Consider the following 12972-nt stretch of genomic DNA (forward strand, 5'->3'; position numbering starts at 1 on the left):
TAGTCAAAAAAAAAAAAAAAAAAAATCTGGAAAAAAAATTTTTTGCGAGTTCAAGCAACATTTTTCAAAGAAGTGTTTCCAGGTTTGTTTTTGTTATTTTTATGATAATTAATTTTTCACGTATAGTATAACTTAAAGTTCATACAGCAACAAGAAATTTTGAATAAAATATTATTAATAAGTGTTTAAGATGAGGGGTCCCACTTACCCCGTACATTTTTGCTATACGTTGTAAGTGTGTATTATACTTACCCCCTCACTATGGGATAGGGTCCTCCTATAATAATGGGAATTTCAAAATAAAGAGCAACTCTGATTAAGTATTTGTATTGGCGAAATACAAGACAACTATGACGACTTAGTATAGGAATTGATCAAGGCCGTATCCAGAAATTTTTTTCGGGAGGGGCCCGGATTAGCACATTGCCCTAACACACACACACACACACATATAGTATATATAGACACAACAAACGCATAAAAATGTTAACATAGAAGACTTTTTGTCTCGATTTTTAATGATTCCACTGTTTGGACGTTGTTATTTTAATTTCTTATTATTTTTCTTATTCACCTTGTAGTGGTAAGGATAACAGGAGAGTGTCCCTTTAAGTCGGATGTAGAACAACCATAATTTCAGCGGGTCCGGGGGTTTTTCCCCCGAGAAATTTTCGAAAAAAAAAAATCTGTATTTTGAGGCCTTATATTAGGTAATTGAGACTACAAAAATATGAAAAAAAAAAAAAAAAAACCAGGCAAACAAAGTCTTTTAAAAGTTATACATTCTTTTGCAAATCAAGATCAAACAAAATAAAAATTGCTTGCTCGACAAATCATGGAACTTAATGGACAGAGAGGAAAAACGAGAGAGGAGAAAAGAGAAGCACTTCGTCATCTGCTCATATCGGCTTTTAGTGAAGTTTGCTTTTGATCACTCCCTCTAACCCCATTTTTTTTTTTTTTTTTTCAGTAAATGCCCTACAATATGAAAATTGTACAAAATAGTTTAAAAGAAATGGTGTAGACATTCAGAAAATAAGAACGGAAGAATAATATTCTGGCCATTTGGACAATTCATACTTTATTTTCTTGATAAAATACAAAATTGAAGAACTTTTCAAGGAATTTCAAAAACTTAAATAATTTTCAAAGACTCTCGAACAGGTGAAATTATTTGAAGCTCTGCACTTTTCAAAAGTTGATTGCACAGTCTTACAAAATGATTATAACTTTGTAAAACACACCCGTTTTAAGTTCAAAATAAATGCAACGAAATATTTCTCGAAACAAACTTTTTTTTTCAATCACAAGTAGTGCAGAAAATGAAAGAGAGTAGAGTAAGTGTTTTTTTTTTTTTTTTCTCATAATAAAGGTATTAACAGTATGCAGTAGAAGTAAGGAAAAAAAAAAACAAGCAATAACAAAAGAACTTCCATGTTCCATGATACTGAATTCGGCATTAAATAAATGCAAGACAAGAAACATATAAGTCACAAAAATGATCTTGAAAATTATGGTGCAAAAACGTGAAAATCGTGATTTTTGCATTTTTTACTCAAGATGTATCAAGGAGCTGAATTTGGCTCATCTTGGTAACAAGATACTCGCCTAATCGGAAACTAGGGGCCCAGCCTTTGGGGAGTCCCCGGCTCGAAATCAGTACAGTGTAAGTTTTATAAGAGTTTTAGGGGGAGGAGGGCAGGGTCGTGCACAGAGGGGAGAAGGAACACCTGTTGGCCCGGGCCCGAGCCTAAATGGGGCCCAATATTTTTAAACCTAGGGTTGAAAATATGGGTAAACAATATGGAGGGGGCCCAAGAAAAAAGCATTTGTGACAGCCCCAAAATTTCTGTGCACGCCCCTGGAGGAGGAAGTGCACAGAAGTCAGTTCGGTAGACTTGAAAAGTTTACCGAACTGACAAAGGGCCTGCCTTAACCCTGGACTGCCCTGAATTGAATTGGGAAAGAGAGCAGGAAGTCCTAATTAAAGGTCTAAATTTGAAGTGTGCCTTGCTGCTAATGAGAACTAGAACTGCTTTTTCTGTATTTCTGCAAAATATTGTTACAAATTCTGTAAATAGTAATTATTGTAGTAACGTAACCTGTAAATAGTTTCCCGTAATGAATATACAACCCCTTAACATATGGCTAAAGTATACAACCCCCTATTCTTTTTTTTCTTATTTCATTCACTGATTTTATCAATGGAAGTGTAGTTGTAAAACGGTCTACGCATTTCTGGAAGCGTGTGGAATATTTGAGAGATTTCTTTCGGTGTATTTAAGCCGTTAGCGATGGATAAACAGTTAGTTTCGATTGAGAATTTGCGCTGAGTGTGTATTAGCTCTGTTTATAGCGAGGCATTTCGCTGTGTTGTTTTCGTATTTGGAAGTAAATACGTGTGTAAACGTTGAGTTTACGGTGTTGTGTGCTAATTGCTTAATTGCTGATGAATAATTTCGTAGTTGTTGAAGATCTTTCCTGTACATAGTGTAAATAAATTTCCTGTGTTTTTATCAAGAACTGTGTTTTCATTTCAAGAAAGTGGAAGTCGCACCGAATCCGGTACAATTTGGCGCCCAACGTGGGGCTTCTTCTGGACTTTCTTGGAGTAAGTGTGACTTTGGACATTTTTTCATAAAGACTTTTTTTGAATTAGGACTTTATTTTTTATGGTGATTACTCGCGCAATGGATGAACAATTAAAACAACTTCTTGACGCAATCACCTCTGTGAAGAGTGGTATGGCTACTAATCAAGAACAATTAAAAAGTGACTTGACTGCAAGTTTTACAGCTAATCAAGAACAATTAAAAAGTGACTTGACTGCAAGTTTTACAGCTAATCAAGAACAATTAAAAAATGATATGGCAGCTAATCAAGAACAATTAAAGAATGATATGGCGGCTAATCAAAACCAATTGAAAAGTGATTTAACGGTGCTGAAAAATGACCTAGTTTCTAACCAAGAGGAAATTAAAAACGATCTTACTTCGGTAAAGACTGTGATGGAAAATAAATTTAATGAGATAGAGCATCGAGTTGATGCTATTGAAGGAAAGTTTGAGGCAGTTGAAGGCCGATTCATCGCAGTGGAAAATAAAATCGAAGAGAAATTTGAAGAAAAATTAAGTTCCGTTGAAGGCCGATGCAATGCTGTAGAAAATAAACTGGAAGAAGAAGATAGAAAATTTCATCAACTTAAAGAAGACATCTTTAAAGACCTGGAAAGGAGATTGGCGACCGCGGAAAGCAGCTCTGTACAGTTTGGCGCTCCCACATCGGTTGCTCGACCGTCCATTAAACTTGCCACCTCTGATGGGAAAACTTCGTGGCAGGTTTACAAAACTCAGTTCATGATAGTGGCGGAAGCGAACGGATGGGACTCTGCTACCAAGGCCTGCCATCTTGCAGCATCCCTGAGAGGTGATGCAGCGGACATTCTTCAGACCCTTCCGGACGGCCAGCGCCTGGATTTCGCCGCCCTCACATCTGCGTTGGAGCTTCGCTTCGGTGAGAAGTGCCAGAAAGATTTCAGCCGACTCCAGTTGAAGTCCCGTTTCCAGAAAACCGGGGAAACCCTGCAAGAGCTCGCGGCGGACATCGAGAGACTGTCTCATCTTGCTTTTTGCGACTGTCCTGCGGATGTTCGGGACAACCTGGCACTCAACTACTACATCGACGGGGTTCGAGATCCGGAAATCCAGAAAGCTCTACGGATGGCGGATGTCAAAGACCTGAGTTCTGCTGTTGTGTATGCGATGAAGTTGGAGGCCGCCCAGCAAGCAACCCGCAAAGATCGCCATTCAGTCCGCGGCGTGAAAACTGATGAGTCTGATCCGGTTTCGTCACGCTTTGCTGAACTGGAAAAGCAAATAAAAGAAATTGCAGGACTCCTCAAAAGGACTTCGGCTCCCAAGTACCAAAATGGACAATCACTTAAGTGCTGGAAATGTGGCGGCGAGGGTCTTTAACGAAGAAACTGTGAAGCTCGCCAAGAAACCAGAGGGAAGAGCGCCTCTCCCTCCCAGGTCCAGGAAAACTAAGCCATGGCAATCTCGCGGGGCGGAGGTCGCCAAATTGGAATGAGCCCCATCTTAAAGTTTTCCAGATTTCATCGACGAGTGGCGGCAGTAATGGACTGTTTGTTTGCGCATACGTGAACGGGTTTCCCTGCGAACTGATTATTGACACTGGAGCCAATGTTACAATCATTAGAACAGATGTGGCTCGTCAATTTGGACTCAACATTCTATGGACGCCGCCCTGTGTTACCCTCCAAACTGTGACAGGTGACAAGATCGAGATTGAAGGTAAAGTAAACTTAGAAATTGTGTTTGGAAATGCCACTTACCATCATACGGCATTCGTTGCTGCTATCACAGACCCCTTCATTCTCGGATTGGACTTTTTAAAGAAGTATGACTTCAACCTCGACTTCAAGACTAACGAGCTGCACTCGACGAGAGAAGACATAGCAGTCTTTCCCGCAGAAAGTGATGTAAAATCCGCTCATCAAATAATTGCCCAAACAGATTTGTCAATTCCCTCAAGGTCAGAATCATTAATACCCGGCTCCATTGAAGAAAGCAATAGTTTTCGATTTGGACTCATTGAATCCCCCAACTTAAACAATAACCTAAAAGGAGTGCTGGTAGCATCTACGCTTGTGGACCTTTCTAAGGATATAATTCCTGTGAGAGTCGCCAACGTGAGTGAAAGGCCAAGGAATATCCGAAAAGGTGAAGTGTTGGCAACTTGTACTCCAGTAAACTGCATCATTAGAAGAATCAATTCCCCTGAGGCTGTGTCTTCCGAGTCCTTGACATCGAAGTTAATTGGGAGTGCGCCGTTATCGAAAGATCAAAGAACTGCTGCGGAACAATTGGTGGATGACTTCAAGCATCTGTTTTCATCTACATCGGAGGATGTTGGCCGTACGAATTTAAAGCAGCATAGGATCTACACTGGAGAACACCCCCCTATTAAACAGCATCCAAGACGACTACCGTTCGCCAAGAAGGAAGAGGTCGAGACCCTCCTGAAAGAGATGAAGGAGAATGATGTAATCGAACCGTCATCCAGTCCTTGGGCCTCTCCCATCGTCTTGGTCCGAAAGAAAGATGGCTCCACCAGATTTTGTGTCGATTACCGACGGCTGAATGAAATCACCAAGAAAGACAGTTACCCTCTTCCACGGATAGACGACACCTTGGACACTCTTTCCGGACACAAGTGGTTTTCGACCCTGGACTTGAAGAGCGGCTACTGGCAGGTTGAGATACACCCTGATGACCGAGAGAAGACAGCGTTTACAACTGGACAAGGCTTATGGCAGTTTAAAGTGATGCCCTTCGGCCTCTGCAATGCACCAGCTACGTTCGAGCGTCTTATGGAGACAGTATTAAGAGGACTCTCTTACGAATCCTGTCTGGTCTACTTAGACGATATCATCATCGTGGGACGCAGCTTTGAAGAACATCTGGCAAATCTTAGGAAGGTGCTGCAAAGGCTTAAGGAAGCCAATCTGAAGTTAAGCCCGTCCAAATGTAATTTGTTCCGCCGGGAAGTGAACTATCTTGGTCACATCATCTCTTCTGAGGGTGTGCAAACCGATCCAGAGAAGGTATCTGCGGTCAAGAGTTGGAGTCGTCCCGAAAACATCCATCAGCTGCGAAGTTTCCTGGGGCTCTGCACGTACTATAGGAAGTTTGTGAAGGGTTTTTCCAACATTGCACGACCTTTGCATAAGCTGACGGAGATCAAGCAAAAGTTTGAATGGTCCAAAGAATGCGAAGATGCATTTCTACGACTGAAGGAGGCTTTAACATCAACGCCTATCCTCGCCTATCCTCAGCCTGAAAAACCCTTCATCCTGGACACTGATGCGAGCAATGGGGGAATTGGAGCTGTTTTATCCCAAGAAATTGACGGAAATGAACATGTCATCGCTTACTGGAGCAAATGCTTATCAAAGTCGGAGCGAAATTACTGCGTCACCAGAAAGGAGTTACTGGCCATAGTGAAAGCTGTAGAACACTTCCATCATTACCTCTACGGCCGAAAATTTCTGCTTCGGACAGATCATGCCTCGTTAACTTGGCTTTTGAACTTCAAGAATCCAGAAGGCCAGATAGCCAGATGGATACAGCGGCTCCAGAAATATGACATGGAGATCAAGCATCGAAAAGGGTTATCTCACGGTAATGCTGACGCTTTATCAAGGAGACCCTGTCCTGAGAACTGCCACTATTGTTCCCGAATCGAGAAACAGTATGGAACGACTAGCCCTACCGCCTATCAGGTGACAGTGACTCCAACATCATCAGAACCTGATCCATGGAGTGATGACCAAGTTCGAAAAGATCAACTTGAAGACCCCGACATAAAACCAATTTTAGAGTTCATGGAAAGTGACAGTCGACGCCCTAGCTGGCAGGACGTTTCCATCTTCAGTCCTGCAACAAAAAGATACTGGGCTTTATGGAACTCACTCCATTTACGGAACGGCGTGCTACACCGGAAATGGGAATCTGACGACGGCAAGACATCTAGGTGGCAGTTACTACTTCCTCGATCCAGGATTTCAGATGTTCTGAAAGAAATACATAGTAGTGCGACTGGAGGACATTTTGGTGTCTTGAAAACTCTCAATAAAGTTCGGGAGCGCTTCTTCTGGAGCAAGGCGAAGGATGACGTGGAGAAGTGGTGCCATTCTTGTGACGCCTGTGCTGCTCGTAAAGGACCGAAGAAAAGAAGCAGAGGGAAGCTACATCTGTACAACGTTGGAGCTCCTTTCGAACGAATTGGGATCGACATCCTGGGTCCTCTACCAAGAACTGCTGATGGGAACAAATACATTCTTGTTTCCATCGACTACTTCACCAAATGGCCGGAAGCATATCCCATTCCAGATCAAGAGGCTACTACCGTAGCAGAGACTCTAGTCCAACATTGAATCTCGAGATACGGAACACCTTTGCAGATTCATTCCGATCAAGGGAGGAATTTCATCTCTGCTGTGTTTAAGGGCCTATGTCAAATTTTCGGAATTGAGAAAACTAGGACAACACCACTACACCCACAATCGGACGGCATGGTGGAGAGATTTAACCGCACAATCCTGAATAATCTCTCACTTATGGTATCCAGAAATCAACAGGATTGGGACAAGAAGCTACCTTTGTTCCTGCTGGCCTACCGCAGTGCTGTCCACGAGACTACCGGATATGCCCCATCTCAGATGCTCTTCGGACGAGAGCTTCGGCTACCTCTTGATCTCGTCTTCGGTCGTCCTCCGGATGCGCCTTCATCGCCTGAGGAGTACATCCAGGATCTCCAGGCCCGGTTGGAAGACGTTCATAACTTCGCACGAGAGCGAATCAACATCGCGGCGGAGAAGATGAAGACCCGATACGACACAAGGTCTACTGGACATGAATTCAACGAAGGTGACAAGGTTTGGTTATGGAATCCCATCCGACGGAAAGGTCTTTCACCCAAATTGCAGTCGCATTGGGATGGACCCTACAAAGTCGTTAACCGACTAAATGACGTCGTAGTGAGGATCCAAAAATCACCTAATGCAAAACCTAGGGTTGTACATTATGATCGGTTAGCCCCATACTATGGCCATAGTTCATGAGTATTACGTAAACAACCATGGTTGATAACATAAAAGTGGTAGATAATTTTTGCTTTTAATGTTTAGTAATATTTCTTGTTATTATTGTGTTTTCTGTATCTGTTAGTTATTAATTAATGTGTATATTTGTAAACTTGTGATAGAAGTTTGGCACCCTTTCTGGGGATTGTACTGCCCGGGACGTGCAGTCCTTGGGAAGGGGGCAATGTTACAAATTCTGTAAATAGTAATTATTGTAGTAACGTAACCTGTAAATAGTTTCCCGTAATGAATATACAACCCCTTAACATATGGCTAAAGTATACAACCCCCTATTCTTTTTTTCTTATTTCATTCACTGATTTTATCAATGGAAGTGTAGTTGTAAAACGGTCTACGCATTTCTGGAAGCGTGTGGAATATTTGAGAGATTTCTTTCGGTGTATTTAAGCCGTTAGCGATGGATAAACAGTTAGTTTCGATTGAGAATTTGCGCTGAGTGTGTATTAGCTCTGTTTATAGCGAGGCATTTCGCTGTGTTGTTTTCGTATTTGGAAGTAAATACGTGTGTAAACGTTGAGTTTACGGTGTTGTGTGCTAATTGCTTAATTGCTGATGAATAATTTCGCAGTTGTTGAAGATCTTTCCTGTACATAGTGTAAATAAATTTCCTGTGTTTTTATCAAGAACTGTGTTTTCATTTCAAGAAAGTGGAAGTCGCACCGAATCCGGTACAATATTATAAATTTTGAATAGTAGCAAAATTAAGAATAAAAAAAAAACTTTGTTATTTTCCTTTTCTGACATTAGGAATTAAAAAAAAAAAACCTTCTGTTTTATGGTACAAAACATTTCGGGTTTCAGGGGGGGGGGCGGGCCAGTCAGGTCCCCCCCCCCCTCTGGATACGGCCCTGGAATTGATAGCTGAGCTAAAAACTGTTAAAGCTGGTGATTACGTATTTGTGAAACGTTCGATTTAAGTAGGTCTAATGTTGGAAGTTGATGTTACAAATTAAAATAATGTTGAATTTTCAAGAACGAATAGAAATAGTGACACTTTTTATTGGCATTGTGCAGAAGATGTTGGGAAAATTACTGAGGATGAAACGATAATGGTTCTTTTTTACAAAGACGCAGTCATTTAGTGTTTCCAATATTTTTTTTAACTTATGATTTTGGCAAATTTACTCAAATTGATCTTAATCAACTGATTAAACACACCTTTATATGTAAAAGGAAAACATATGTCCCTATAGACTTTCAATAAATTTCAAATAAAATTGCTTTGCTTTTCGTTTTAATATTTTCGGTGATACAGATTTAAAAGACAGTCGATATCTTATAAATGTCAAAAAAATAATTCACACTAAAAATGTACCGCACCGCATTTTTAGATATGCTTTATTTAAATTTAAAATAAAGGGGGTAACCCACTTACCCCTTACTCACGCCCGGCTCCTGGGGTAGGCGGCCGCCTAGGGTGGCAGATTTTAGGGGCGGCAAATTTCGAAGTATGAAAATCTGTTCCAGCGCTATAAGATTCATGGCTTCAAGGGTAAAAGTACAAATAATTAAGAGTGTATCAGTGCTTGGACATGCAAAGCATAGTTCGGAATATAACTAAAAATTTAATTTAGTTTTAGAGGCAGCAAATTGCGTGGTTTAAAAGTCTTTTGAAAATATTAACATCCGTTTCAGTGATATAAGACGCACTATTTTATTAATGAAAAAGACAACTTAAAGTGTGTACCACAGATTGGATATACAAAACCCATATTATTATTTTATATTATGATTGTTATTATTCAATGGGGGTGATTGGGGTGCGGCACTAGTCAATGTCGCCTAGGGCGACAGAACTACTAGAGCCGGCCCTGCCCTTACTATGGGGTAAGTTGGAAGCCCCATCCGATTTTTTAAAAAATATAATCGTTAAGAATATTTAAAGCATATTATTTTAGAAAATAATGAAGAACTTTTGTTTATTAATAACATATAAGATAAAATAAGACAATAAGTTTAAAATTTTTTGCTTCAAAACTTATGCATAAGGTTTCAAAAACGAACTATTCTCAAAAGGCGTCCCACTTACCCCCTCCAACCCTACTTTACACATTTAAAAACATAATATATTTCCCACACAATAGATGAAACAGCAACTTTTTAGCTATTTTCATTTCATGGCAGTAGCTATGTTTGAATAATAGGTATAAGTAGACTAGTTTTAACACAAATACTGTATGATTCAATATAAATTTAGCGTTTAAAATTTAAAAAAGCTTCATAGAATTTTTATTTTGATCTTTTGGGGCAAGTCGAGAGGCATTGTCCATAATAAATTTTTATCATAAATTGTCTGTACATGTACATTGTGCATAGTAATCTGCAATTTCTCCCCCAGTCTCTTCTCCCCCTTTTTTCAAACAGTTTTCAAGTATAATTTTCTCTTTTTTTAAACTGAAAACTGTCACACATGATGATAGAAGTTTTACAATGACAATTTAGAAAACCTTCAGAACAAATTTTGACTATCAACCACTAGGTTTCAAATCTAGCTGCTCTGCCCCCCCCCTTCCCCCAGCTACTATCACCAATCTTTCAACTATATACTTCTAGGAAACAGTGGTACCCCTATTTCCTATTATTATATGTTTCATATTTTTTAGAAGAAAAAATCTTAAAATTTGGCAGTTTTCTATGTTTATCAGCTTTTAGAGTCGACAAAAGTTCTGAAATAGACTTAATTGGGGTGAATAAGGCAATTGTTAAAACTTGATTATAAACCAATCTGAACTGATGAACCTTTTTTAGTTTACTCTCAAAATTAGCATTAGTTCTCTAAATATTCAATAAATTCTTAAGATTCATAAATAGGTTATAACGTTTAGATAAGATGCGATTTTGTTTGACGCTTTGCTTAATCAGGGGTGCCCCTCATCCTAAAGGGAAAGAGCACACACCCCCTAAATGTCACGAAGTGTCTCCCCCCCCCCCTTATCAAGAGCTCCCCAAAATTGAGAAAAATACTCCTAAAAACAACCCCCATACAAATTCCAATGGATCCGTCTGCGGCATGACCCTTCCCCTCCCCTTGGTGGGCACCCCTGGCTTAATGATAAGGTTTCCATCATCATGTACATTTTTAGTGTAAAATGATGTGTTAAACAATTACTTTACTTAATAAGTTTACTTAATTACTTTACTTAAAGTCATGGTGTATAAGAAAAAATGCAATTTTTTATATATACTTTTTTCCGAAGTGTAATTTTGGAATAGAAGCAATATTGCAAGAATAATCTATGTAGTTTAGCCAGTTGAAGTTAAGATTGTATAATGCATTGCAGTTAAATATTAGAGCAATACATTCTAAAAATTCAAATTTAATTAATAAAAATAAAATCAACTGATTTTAATCGATGATTTTTGTTAAAACAATTTCTTGATTCAAATCAACGGGTTTTTTTTTTCTAAATTACTTAAAATCATGATTTTAATCATAACTTAAATCAAGCTGATTTAAATCAACGAACACTGCTTAATATTAAGTAAGATTGTCAAGCAGTTAACAATAAGTATTAACAAAATCGAAAGCGTTGTACTGTTCCAAATTATGAACACATTGAGCATTAAAAAATGATAACAATTAGCATTATAAAAAATAGTGCTCATATTTTAATATTTTGCTGTCAGTCAAGAACTTTTTTTTTAACGTTTTCTTAAATTAGTCAAGTGCATGCTGAGCAAAGTGACATAGTTCAATTCGTTTACTTATTCAATCATTTTAAGTATTCATTCATTAATTAACTAACAATTGCCTTATTCACCCCAATTGGATTTATTTCAGAACTTTAGTCGACTCTGAGCTGATAAGCATAGAAAATTGTCAAATTTTAAGAATTTATCTTGAAAAAAGTATAAAAATTATAATTGTAGGAAATATAGTAGCATAGAAGTATAAATGAATGATTGGTGGTAGTAGCTGGGGAAGGGGGGGGGGGCAGACCAGTTAGAGTTGAAACCTAGTAGTAACGAAATTTGTACGAAAGGATTTCTAATTGTCATTGTAAAACTTCTATTATCAAGTGTGACAGTTTTCTTTTTATAAAAAGAGAAAATTCTGTTTGAAAACTGCGTGAAAAAGGGGAGAGAAGGGACTTAGAAAAAATTCTAGATTGCTATGCACAATGTACAAACATTTTATGATAAAAATTTACTATGAACTATGCTTCTGGACTTGCACTAAAAGATCAATAATGATAATTGATATCTACAAATGTTTCAAGACTGAAAAAAAATCTGAATAAAAAAATTCGAATTTTTTGATTTAAAAAAAATTAAAAAATCACAATCCCTGATGTTAAGTAGTCATTTCTAACTTTTATCATTATCACAAACTATTTGCATATAGAATTTCAACATAGAAAATGTGTTTCACATATGAGAGTCTTGCACAGCAAAATATTTGAGTGCTTTTGTCTGTAGTTGATGTAAAACTGAAACTCATATTTTTAACTGATATGTTCATCATTAAATTTGCTGTAAACGAATTTGAGTTGTTTTTTTTTTTTTTTCATTCAAAAGTTTTCGTTGTTCACTTTTAATTAACAGACATTTTTCAGCACCATTTTCATTTTTTAAAAATATGATTATCAACAAACTAATTTAATAACTTTTATTCTATTGTAAGAAGTTATTTTTCACCTGGCATTAATTCATATGAATGATAATTGTAAAAAGTAAATGAATAGAAAGAAAATAATTCTATTAATGCTTTTTTTTTTCATTTCTAAAATACTTTTTAGCGAAGTTGACTGAATACTTTTATCAGTTGAGGTTTCATGAACTTTTTTGTTCAGAAGATTAATTTTACATCCTCCAAATGTATCAAATACCAATTCCCAAGAACGTTCAATGTTTGCAATTTTTTCGTCCAATTTTAAATTACTGTTTTCATGAATCGTAGCTAGTACATACATTAAGTCTATTTCATGTGAATGCGCAATATACTTACTTATTCAGAATAACGCAAATGAAAAAAAAAAACCTTTAATAATGCTCTACCTTATTCTTGTCCATTTGAATAATTTTACTATTACTAACAATTGCAGGCGATTTGAATTTTATCATGTTAAAATATTACTGAATTTGAAAATTTATTTATTCACCCATTTATACCAAGAGTAGCCAAAAATAATGCATTCTTCTTCTCTTTCCTTTATAAGATTGCACTATCTAATGTAAATAATCATGCATGTAAATGAAAAAGTATTTTTTCATTTTTTTCCACCGTAAACAAAATTATTAGCCTTTTTAATTGTTCGAATATTTATATTTTTGCTAATTATAAA

The sequence above is a fragment of the Uloborus diversus genome, chromosome 8, assembly GCF_026930045.1.
Source record: "Uloborus diversus isolate 005 chromosome 8, Udiv.v.3.1, whole genome shotgun sequence".
Lineage (NCBI taxonomy): Eukaryota > Metazoa > Arthropoda > Arachnida > Araneae > Uloboridae > Uloborus > Uloborus diversus.